At 40.0% G+C, this 12,303-nt stretch overlaps 1 long non-coding RNA gene across 1 annotated transcript; it reads right to left on the minus strand.

The window, feature by feature from the left end:
- Positions 1 to 9,801: 9,801 nt before the first annotated feature.
- On the minus strand, positions 9,802 to 11,703 carry LOC137128291 (uncharacterized). Its single transcript, XR_010914549.1, has 3 exons — positions 11,648 to 11,703; positions 10,803 to 10,875; positions 9,802 to 10,682 (listed from the first exon to the last, which is right to left on the minus strand). It is a non-coding gene; the product is annotated as an uncharacterized lncRNA (long non-coding RNA).
- Between the last annotated feature and the right edge of the window lie 600 nt (positions 11,704 to 12,303).

Here is a 12,303-nt window from a genome sequence, read left to right on the forward strand (position 1 = left end):
TCTTTTCCAAACTGGTCCATGCAGCTGTTTGGCATCGCAGGTATTTAATGAGCCTACGGAAATGGGCTGAATCTGACCAGGTGTGACTTACTGGAGTGTGTCCTGAGTGTTGTTTAATGCAGCTTGTGAGTAAATTCACTTTTCATTTCATATCTGTGCTTCAGTTCCCGTGTTTTTTTTTTTTCTGTTTTGTTCCTGAGACGTTAGTTCAGTTCATGTACCTTGTGGCTGTATCTTCACTTGGAACCAATGCAACGTGATTAAACTCCTCACACTGCTTTTACCAGCAGGCTGTAATGACCGTCGCCTTTGCGCCTCCTGACTCTAATAGAAAGATGATCTTCAAAGGGAAAATTGTCATGGCTCTGCAGGTCACTGGCCATGAAGAAACACCATCTTCTTCTCAAAATAAAAGACTTTTTTTTTCTTTTTTCTTTTTTTTTTTTACTTTTGCTTTTTCTTGTTGGAACATAAAAGCAACGAAACCCTCAGCAACAGTCCCAGGTCAAGCTCAAAGTCCTAATTAGTTCATTACCTTTTGCTGCAGAGAGCTGTGGTTCAGACGAGGACAGAGTTTATCTTTCATGTAATGTGGGAGAGATTGAGGGTGAAAATTACTCTATTGTTCTCTTTTTATGCTCCTTTATACAATGAGCTGAGTGGGTTTTAGAGGAAAATTACTTCTATTCCTGCTCATTTAACTGTGCTAGATGAATAAGGACCATCTGTGAGATTGATTAGGAAAATTGTGTCAGATGTACACAGACTGGAACATGTCATTTAGATGTGTTCTGTGAATCCCCGGTGGTGCTTTATTGTTCGAGACTCAAAGCATGTTTCTCTCCACCGAGGCTCCGCAGTCTCCCGTATAACACAAAGATCCCCTCTGGATGTGAATCACAACACTTAATCATATTTTAGCAGGACTTAATAAAATTGTTATGGCCCATGTTCAAAATTCTTCAGCTTTAGGAAATTTAGGAAAAACAAATGCAACTAATCAACTGTTACTTGGCTGAAACTCAAACAAAAGAGATTGACCGACTCTTTGTAAGAATATGTAGATTGAAGATTTTCATGAAAATGTGGTGACAAAAATGTGATCAAAGAGCAGCTGTTCTCTTTCAGGACAACACCTTCACACCATTTGCACTAAACGTTTAAACTCATTACTGTTTAAACATATTTCATTTCATAATGTTAAAACTTTCGGTTTCTTACAGCAGCCCACACCGTACTGTATTTATTATGAGGACCATTATTTTCTCCATCCAGTAGCTCATTTCTACTTTGCATTGTCATCTTTGAACAGCAGAGAGTCTAATGATGAGCTCTGATTTTTCTGGGAACCAGGAAGAAGCAAACTTCCTATAATAAGTCATATTTATAGAACTCTGTGCTTGTTTTCTTTGTATTTGCTTTGTGTCCTGTCACAAAAGCCCACAGTCCTTGGTTCAGAATAAAGTGCACTCAGTGCACTAAAGATACTGTCTGGATTGTGTGTACCCTGATTTGTCTCTTGGAGATGTAATAAGCTGCAGTACAGTCTGCATCTCTTAGGTCATTAATCTCTTTTATCATTGATATTAATATGTAATTTTATTGAACTCAAGGACTGAAATATTCCAGTAATCGCCAGACTAACCTGTACAGTCCATTAGCTTTACACTTGGGGCTGGGAACCCAATAAAATCCAATGAACCTTCCAAGGCTCGGCCTGAGCCTCAGAGTGGAGCTCCTTCAAATAATGCCTCAGTGCCGAGGATGATTGATGGTCCTATTAGGCTGAAGGATTTATTAACTTTATAATAGGGTTGATGTTGCATCCACAATGAGCTTCTCCGGCTTTTAAAAATAACGTCAGCACGTCAGCTGCTGACCCTCCACAGTCACTACGTTTCAGCTCTGATCTTTCCATTTAACCTATGGCTGCAGCTCCGGAAGCTTGTGTACTGTAAGTGTGTGTTTGTGTGTGGATAAAAGCTTTTTGTCCTGCAACAAGCAGCTCAGGACAATTACTGCATGCTCTTAGAAAATGATTATGAGACAAACAGCTTCTGAGCACTATAAAGCCCCCTGCCTCCCTCTATTTTGGTAATTTTTCACCGGTTTGAAGCCATTTTGTGCTTTTTTACTCAGTATGACTTTCAAACAAGGTATCGCTTTAAACATGCACAGTGTGACTAGTCCAATATGTTTTCATCCCACAGCGTCAGATCCTGATGCTTCCTTCTCAAATTGCACCATTTTGTAACTTCCATTGATGATTGTGACTATTGGATGCTCCAGCACTTTGACACCTTTGAAAGCATGAAATCCCCTTTATAACACACGAAAGCTGCGTCAGGGTGAGGTACAAAAACTTCAGCCTACGGTTAAGTAACAAGATGAATCACACAAACAATGACAATGCACACAAGTACTTCTTTACTATAGTAACCACATGCGCCGTGTTGCGTAACGATCATCACTGAAGCAATGTCTCGCAGAAATTCCTGTGTCCCCGTCCCTATGACACTTTTACACTTTATATACTTCATATTGAAGCGTCAGGGTTTCCACACTGAAAGCTCCAAGCGACGATCACTGAAGCAAAGGGAAAACACTAAGTGTCAGCATGCAGCATGGAAGGGACCGGACAAAGTGACGCTTCTTGACGCCTCAGGAATGAGAATGAGCGCAGCAGTCTGACCTCTTAGACCATCAGGAATGTCGACCCGTTTAGCAATGCAACCGTGTCTGCTTCTGTTTAAGCTCCAAGCCCATTGGAGCAACAGATACATGGATGAGAGAAAGACATCCAAACCAAAACAAGACTGAAGTTCTGGTCATACAACACACCTTCACTTAATGTCCCCACACGTCTTCCACAAACTCGTCGTGCGATGTCCTGTTGATGGGGCTGCCAGCGACTAAATCAAACCGCTCCAGACGATATAAAACACAGCAGTCATGGCTCATCTTTGACAGAAGTCACATCACTTTTCAGATGTCTGCACTTGCCCCCAGGTTCGGGGGTCCCTACACCACACACCCAAACGCCCCAAGAAAGGAGTTACAGGACCAAACTCTGAAGTCAAAGACAAACTGTCTGCTTGCCTGTTGGAGTTGATGCCAGGTTTTGTGTAACGGTGAACCCAAGTGAAACAGGAGAGTTACTAAAAGTCTGCTAACTAAAAGTGGTTTATTCAAAAAGGCACAAGAAATCAACTAAACTTCGCTCCAAGAAGAAGGAAACAAATAATATGGACAGAAACAAAAAAACAAGTGAATAACATCAGCAGAGGCCAATTAACTAAAGAAGAACACGGCTGGGAGAATAAGGGAAAAGTGAACTGAGGAGTGAAGAGTAACCAGACAACATAACTAATCATTAACAAACAGGTCAAACAGGTTAACATCATTAAAACAGGGCTGTACATGAGTCGGGGAACAAAGAAGAGACACAGAAATCTGATGCAGGTGAACAAAACCAGGAGAACAACAATCAAGCACAGATCTAAATCACTAGGGAAACCAAACATGGGTGTACGGTGGGGAAACCTGAAAGAGGCAGCGACAAAACAAATTGTGTGCGCAGCCGAACACGACCCTGTGTAAACAGGGAATCAACCATGTGTACAGAGTCAGAACAGGTACGACATCATTAAACTAAGTTGGTCAACACCCCATTTGAGGCACTACAACCATGCATCCATCAGAAAACCAGAAGGAGCCATGCAGGGATTGAACCACCACCCCAGCGGTTTGTGGATACCCCAGTCTGACAAGTCATCCGGGGTCAACTGTTACAAATCTATTCATGGACCTGGATTTATGGGATTTTGGCTCATCCTTCATCTTATGCCATAATCCATCAATTAACACACTATTCACCCAATAATCTTTTGCCACAGCCTCAGATCATGGATCTATCATCCATGGATTCATGTCATCATCAGTCATCTCATTCACATAATTATCAGTTCTTCCATCCAGCTGTTCAAGGATCAGTCTTTTCATATGTTCACCCTTCAATTCAACGTCTAATGATCAATTTTATTCTCATTCAATCCTTCACTATTATTCTGTTTTTTGATGTTATTATGCAGCTATGAATCAATTCATGATTTTGTTGTACACCTTGTATGTATGATGACAAATGAGGAACTTTAAAACCTTTAAATAACATGCAAATAATGTGTTTGTCTTGTCTTTTTTTATCATTTATCAATTTTCCCCCCCTCCCCCCTCCCTCTCTCTCTCTCTCTCTCTCTCTCTCTCTATAAGTGTAATTTTCTTTCAGCACATGGCAGTTTTCTGTTCGCTGAAGTCTTTCTTGTGCGACACCTACACACAAACACAGCGATGTGTAAGCTACAACCTGTGGCCTCTAAAATGTCAGACACACACATCAAATGACAGAATATTGTTTGTCGAATCCCTAAAGAAACACCAGGCTGTTTAATGACGATGCTGTGACAAAAGTTTGGTTTGGTTTTCACTTTCGAACCAAAGTGAATCACTATGTAAAATAAATTCATGCACCTGTTTGCGTTTGTGTGACAGCATCTGTACAAACAAAGTAAATGTATTTGCACTTTAACTGTGCAGCAATCCAGCTATGTTTTGTAGACGGTTTTAGGCTCTGAGTGTCATTTCCCGTGCAGTCTGAGCATCTGAGCGGCGGCAGGTGAAGCGGTGTAAGGGATCATGTTCTCTCTCAGCCTCACTGTGTGTTTGAACACTTCACTGCTGCCAGCTTTTGTTTCTGCTCTGCCAGACATGTTGCTCTGTGATCTTCCTGCTGCTGCAGTCAAACAACACACGGTTTTAGGAATAACCTTGGATGAAAGAAGTAGAGGCCTGAGTGTGCACGGCCTGTTTCAGCTTTTCTGCCATTTGCACAGCACAAAACGAATCTATTATCTTAACTCCCTCATGCTTCCAACCAGCTCTGTCTGTAACTTCCTCAAAACAAAATCCTAACAGGAAACATCAAAAAGGCCATTGAATAATTTTTGCCTTCTCTTTTAACTCAGTAGCAACAGAAGCAAAGACTGAAGGTCTCCACAATCTTCCAGAGGAAAACATGCTTGGAGCTGTTGGCACAGAAACAAAAAACAGGCCTGAAGCTGTTGGCATGGGGGTGGATGGGAAATGCAAACAGAGGAGAAGGCGGCGAGATGAAGACCATGTGCTTCTAAAGGAAGGAAAAAACTTCAAACGCTGCATGCTTAGCTGATTTTCACAGTCTCACAAGAACAAGAAGGGAGAAAAAAGCAGAGTGTGTGGAGGTGAAGAGAGGATGGAAGTTAAAGATTAAAGTGAATGAGGAAAATAACAAAGAATTGAACAAACAGGTTTCAGGTTCAGCTGGGAACAAACATAGACAGAAACCAAGTTTAAGCTTTTATGAAGCAGCAGGTGCATATCTCAGGTGTTTGCTGCTGTTTGTTTGACTACAACAGTGGATGGAGGAGGTGGTGCAGCCTGACGCTGAAAGGTGTCTAATGTCTAAACAGTGAAGGGATTTTTCATTTTGTTCTTAATCCTCTGGAAGCTTCTGGAAGCTCGCTCTCTCTCTCTCTTCAGTTCAGTGGTATAGATGTGACTTTTTGATTTAAAGGTCTTGCCAAACTTCACAACACGGCCAAAACATGCACCACACTGTCCTGACAAGAAGTGAATAATATATATTTCGCTTGATTTTCACATGTGCAGCTCTTTAGTGCAAATTAGTTTTTTTATTACCATTAGCACAGAACCTGTAAAGATTAAAATCACCTCCTTCCCAGAGGTTCAGTAGGAAGTTTCATCCAAATGGCTTCATGAGTGATTTTAACAATTTTGGTTATTTCTGATCATAAAAGAATATTTGTATGAGCTAAATGTGCATTATTATATTCATTTCAGGGTTATATTTGCATCTCATTGGATTGATAAATGCAAACTTAATCCTAAACCAACACAATAACAAATAAAATCTGGTAGAGCAGCATTAGATTGTACAGGTGTACCTAATAAAGTGGAGTCATGTTGAACCTGTCTAAACATGGTAGACAGGTGTTTTTGCAGACTGACATCTCATTGGATCATAAACTCTGTTTTTCTCCCTTCAGTATCGACAATTTGACATTTTGCAAATTTTCATTCAGCTGCAGTTCTAAATTATTTCATCTGTTCTTCTTAAAATAACAAAGTGAAGAACGTGAAGAAAGTGTAAAGCACACAGTGTGTACACAGCTGGATTCCCACATCTGCACTGATCTGCAGGTTACTACAGTGCAAAATAGAATCTCCCCTTCGTCTCAGCTCTTCAGTTGGAAAATGACAGGTTCCACTTTCCACTTTCCAGATTTAAGGCTTCAGGAAACACACATCAGGCTCCAGCTTTCTGACTATATGTATGAACATTAGTCAGCACTTAAAGAAATGCAAATGCAATAACAATACTCATTAACATTCCTGGGAATTTTAACAAATAGGTTGTTTTAAATACTGACATGAAGAAAATGGACACTTGTGCTGGTAAATGGTACCCGAGCTTTTGTTCTCAAAAGATACATTTAGGGTAAAACGTCTTATTATTATTCGATTTTTTAATTCATGGCTATGATCCAGTTCTTTAAATTGTGGTGCTCACATTTTGTCTCCAAGTCTTCTTCTTTGGTTTTCTTCATTTTTCCAAACCATGCTGTAGCTTTACCAAATCAAAGCTGCTACTTTAAGTTGGAAATGGGAAATTTCTCTCTAGGCCACTGCTGCTTTTGTCCATTCTGGGTTACTGTAGAAAAATGGCTGAACAACATTGCGACCTCTTTATCTTGGGGTTCACATCAATAACGGACTGGACTGGACATGCAAAGACATCCAAGTATGGTTTTATTTAATTTAGCTTTATTGAAATCTTATTACTTTATATTTACACTGTATTATTATGTGAAACAGCTGTTTATACGAATTGTACCTATATATCAAACATTGTGTTGTTTTGTTCCCAGTTCTCCCTTAATTATACTTGAACTTGACCTATTTTGGCCATAAACGCTCTGCTTCAAGTGAGACTTTTGATGTCAGGTCCACATTTATTGTTACCTAGCACCTATGAAAAGCCCATGTTCCTCCTGATGGGGCCAATAAAACCTGTATATAAAAACTGTATGTGCTATGTGTGAAACGGTGATGCAGAGGTGCTACATTCACACGCGGGTACAATATAAAACTTACTTACATTTCCTGAGAAATTAAACAGAAACATATGATCAGCTCACACATTCATAACAGTTTTGTCTCTTTTATTTTATTATTGGGTGATTGAATAAAAAAATAAATAATAATCCACAGTCACTTGTTCACACTGAGGGTTTAATTACCTCTATGCAACACTGCTCCCTGCTGCACTTAACACCAAACTACACCTAATCAGTGAGGCGCCTCCTCCTGACTCATCAGGTTGTTTTTAGTTGCTCAGACAGATCTGAGGTCAGCACACAGGAATGTGAAGCATGTGTGTGTTAAGTAAAGCTGGCCTGCAGCCATTCGTGCTCCCCGTAATGTCAGCGCTTTCACTGCTCCTGCTGATTTATTATGGGAGCGTGAGACAGTCTGGGCTGTAGACGTCCTGCAGACATCATGCAGCTCAGCTCGTAGACGACGGTGTGGAACAAAAGGGACTTTAGGTTAAAGGTCCAAAAGCATGTGTTTGTGAAGGCATCGCTCTCTTTGCAAAACACTGAAGACATTTACAAGAAGTGTGTTATTGATAAGCGTATTGGTATAAAAAAGTTTTTACCTTTAACATTTTTTCCAACTTGATTTAATTGTTTTTACACCGATCAACAGAAAAAGATTCTTTCATGTCTAAATTTTTTTAAATATACCGACTATATGAACGACTGACAGAGCTGCCCTTTGCTTTTAGAAGTCCCATAATTGGTTCGGTGGTGGACGGTTGAAAGTGCAAACACAGGGATTTGGTTCGGGTGAGGCACAAAGACATCAGGGTTGGTGCTAAATAGACACAGTTCTGTGTTGTTAAAATGTCATGGCTTCGCTTCAGTTCACTTCACAAAGCCACAAGCAGCTGTTTCACACTGGACTCAGACTCCGGTCTCCCGTAGAAAGGTCATTTGCTTTCTTAACTAGTGAGGGAGGCCAGCAAGACGTGGAGATACAAACCGAGCTGTAGAGACTGTGCAGGCAACGGCTGCTAAGTTGTAACCAGAACATCAACTGTCCCGTTGTTAGTTCATTTCCTTATTTTCTGCCCTGATGCAGGTTTTGCTTACAGGTGCGTTAACAACCAACGAGGCACCTGGACACAACAATACAATAATTACAGCAGCTCCTCCCAAATGTACAGGACAAAGTAATGGCACTATAATGGGGATGATAACCAGTGTAACCTTATATGTAACTTGTTGCCTATGGGACAATGGGGAACGTCTGAAATGCATCTTTGCTTGGTGAATGAGAGTATTTTTACTTATTCTATTTGCTATAGATCCTTTTTTAAATCGCTCACCACAAACAAAGATGATCCTTAGTTCACACTGAGGATCATGCAAAGGGGCAGAACAATCAAATATCAACTTACACAGTTATTTCCATGCAGATTAGAGGATTATGTTGTTAATGTACTGAATGAAGCTGCAACCACTCGTTGCTTACGTACAAGAAATCTCTGATGTACCTGATTCCTGAAGGAAAAGAGAAAATGTTGCAATTTCAGGAATCCTGAACTAAATGTGACTAATGTGGAAGGTTGACGCCTTATTTTGTGTCGCAGTTCAACCAAGTGACCTTTAAGTGATGTTCAGGTATGTGCAACCGGTTTTCAATGTCAATGAAGTAATAAAAAAAAAAGAGGGTCAACTTTTTGGCCTGAGACTCATCATGGTTATCTACTGTGAGGAACGTAGAAAGATTTTGATTCAGCAGATACTGGACCTCGATCGCATGGTTCTCGCCCAGGAAACGAGCCAACCCACATGACAGATGACGTGATAAAGACACAGACAAGGCCAAGATGGACAAATGTTATTGGTGTGAAGATGTGCAGGACGTGGTGTCTTGTTTCATTTAAGAGATGATCCGAACAAAGAAAATCATGCTGGACTACTGTAATTACTTTGGAAGAGAAACATGTTTATGGACAGAGGTGAAAAGAGGTGGATCAAATTTACAGGCTTATGTTGGGGCTCTTCTCCTTGCTCAGGTGTTTAAATCCCGTGAGGACAGAAAGACCAATACAGACGCACTCACAGTCCATGTCTTTCTGTCTCTCATAAGGTTTTTAGAGGGGCATGATGTTATGTCCAGTGTGTATATGCTAATATATACTATGCAGTGTGTTTCCATTTTCTGTTCATTCAAGACAAAAACTAAATAGCATGAAAACTCTTCTTGGTTATTGATTATCATTCTCACAAACAAAGATGCTTTATAAACACAGTGTCTTCATTTAAAAGGTTTTTTTTAACACTTCAGTCTGAACTGCTGTCTTTTCTTTGTTTCTTTATCTCCATAACATATCCCCAGGTACAGAGATTAGAGACTTGGGCTTGTACACTGAATGCAGCCCTTGAACGGGATGAAGAGTATCAAATCTGATCATGTCTTTAAGATTTGTATATGTAACGGTGTTCACTGACAACTTAGAACTTTCATTATCAAGCATCTTCAATAAATTATGCAGTTTCAGACAAAAATGATTCACTTGCACGTCTTTGAGTCAAAGCAGTGCTCAGTACACAGTGGTTATGTTACAGTTCAACTACATTGTTCTGATTTTCGACACAGAGAAATCAAGCATCCACACACAAGTTAAATAACTTCTTTCAGAGCATGTGCTCTCGTACATATTATTTATTTTGTATCCCTTCATTTACAAGATTTGAACTGCAGTTGACACATTTAACAGCAGGATAAAAGCACATGTGCCATCACAGCCACAGTGACAGAAATGAGACTGATTTGAATGATAAGGGGAGAAGATGCAGCAACTGTAGTTGTTGCTGTTCCACCTACAGCCGTGGTTGCTGTTCCACCTACAGCCGTGGTTGCGGTTCCACCTACAGCCGTGGTTGCTGTTCCACCTACAGCCGTGGTTGCTGTTCCACCTACAGCCGTTGTTGCTGTTCCACCTACAGCCGTGGTTGCTGTTCCACCTACAGCCGTGGTTGCTGTTCCATTTACAGCCGTTGTTGCTGTTCCACCTACAGCCGTGGTTGGTGTTCCACCTACAGCCGTGGTTGCTGTTCCACCTACAGCCGTGGTTGCTGTTCCACTTACAGCCGTTGTTGCTGTTCCATTTAAAGCCGTTGTTGCTGTTCCACCTACAGCCGTGGTTGCTGTTCCACTTACAGCCATTGTTGCTGTTCCACTTACAGCCGTTGTTGCTGTTCCACTTACAGCCGTTGTTGCTGTTCCACCTACAGCCGTGGTTGCTGGTCCACCTACAGCCGTGGTTGCTGTTCCTCCTGCAGCTATTGTTGTTGTCCCACCTACAGTTGTTGTAGTATCTGTAGTCGTTGAAGTATCTGTAGTCACTGTTGGAGTATCTGTAGTCACTGTTGGAGTATCTGTAGTCACTGTTGAAGTATCTGTAGTCACTGTTGGAGTATCTGTAGTCGTTGATGTATCTGTAGTCATTGTTGACGTATCTGTAGTCGTTGAAGTATCTGTAGTCGTTGAAGTATCTGTAGTCATTGTTGAAGTAGTAGTAGATACAGAATTATTTGTATTGTCTCATTGTATTGTCAGTTTTAGTCATTTAGACATTTGAAATGAATTTTGTAAAGAATAAAAGATTCTCATACCAACAAACATAAGAAGAATGACACAAATCTTTACAATCATGATGGTGCAGTGGTGGTTTCTCTTCTCTGTTTTCTAAAAAAGACAATAAATGTGGAAATCATTTGGCTCTTAAACAGAACAGTTCACGCTAACTGTAAGAGTCAAAAGTTTTACTGGCTCTGAATACAAAGTGTTAATAAATTGTTCAAACATGAAAAAGCGTGAGACCTGAAATCAATCCTGTCTGCTCCACCTACAAATGTCCCCATTGTTGGACAAATAAAGGTTTATCTTATGTTATGTAGCCCTCCCTCCCCCTGCTCTGTTCCACTCAGTCACCTCCGTACGGCCCTCTGGGTATCAGTCATCATCAAATTACAATTTGTTTTAAATAAAAATCATTCTGTATCTTTTCATTACAATAATTATTACAATGTGTGGAAGCCAGATCACTGTCTACATTGATTGGACTTCTACAAATGTCTATTGTGGGTTTTCTGTGTGTCGTCATGAACAAATGGTTACAATGTAAATTAAAATTGCATTTAAAAAAGAACATTTTTTACATGTATAATCCAGCTCACGGTGCTTAACATCTATATTTATAACGTTAAACAAACAATTTCAATGTAAGAAAAGTGAAAATAATGACATATTTGCAGGCAGTATAATGTATTTCATGTGTTTTTTCACTGCATGGAAAATATTTGAAAACTCTATTGCTATTAGAAGGCAAGATAACTCTTAAAATATACACAAACAAAATATTTATACATAACAAATAGTAGTTTTCCATTTCACAAATTTGTTTGAAGTCAAAATATTAAACCACTATTGTGAAACAACTGTAACTGTACTTACTTACCTGTGGTTTCCCGCTGAGATTGGGGTCTGTTGTGGCGTCCTCTGATCTCAGCTGCTTTTATATAACCAATGAAAATGAGGCGATGCAAGCTGAGGACAAAACCAAGAGAAACCTGAGTAATGTTCCTGGTTACAGGTGTGTGTGGAGAAGCATTATTCACGACCGCTTTCAGTTTTTGTTCGGGTCAGTTGACATAATCAGCTCAGTCAGTGTTGACTGACCAGATAAGATGTCACACGTATATATTTTACACAGGTATGTTCCATCAGGTTTGTCAGCTTTACATGGTTTGGCCCCTCAGACAGTAAAAGCAGATTAAACTTATATTGTCCTTTTATCTGGAAACCAGGCAGAAAATTGGTGGTTTGGGATACAGAGGAAATTATGTCAGAAACTATATCAATTTACTATTGTCACATGTATCAATGGAAATGTTGTTGGTGGTTTACATTCACATTTACATTTAGTCATTTATCAGACGCTTTTATCCAAAGTGACTTACAAGTGAGGTACAAGGCAGCAACAATCTAAGTCAAAGAGAAAACATCAAAGAAAAGTCCTATCAGAAAAGTGTTCACAGTTCACGAGATCCAAGTGCGAGAAAGAGCAGAAAGGATTTTTTTTTTTTTTATAGATTTAAATGCATAGGAAGATGC

This window comes from Channa argus, chromosome 1 (genome assembly GCF_033026475.1).
Source record: "Channa argus isolate prfri chromosome 1, Channa argus male v1.0, whole genome shotgun sequence".
Classification (NCBI taxonomy): Eukaryota; Metazoa; Chordata; class Actinopteri; order Anabantiformes; family Channidae; genus Channa; species Channa argus.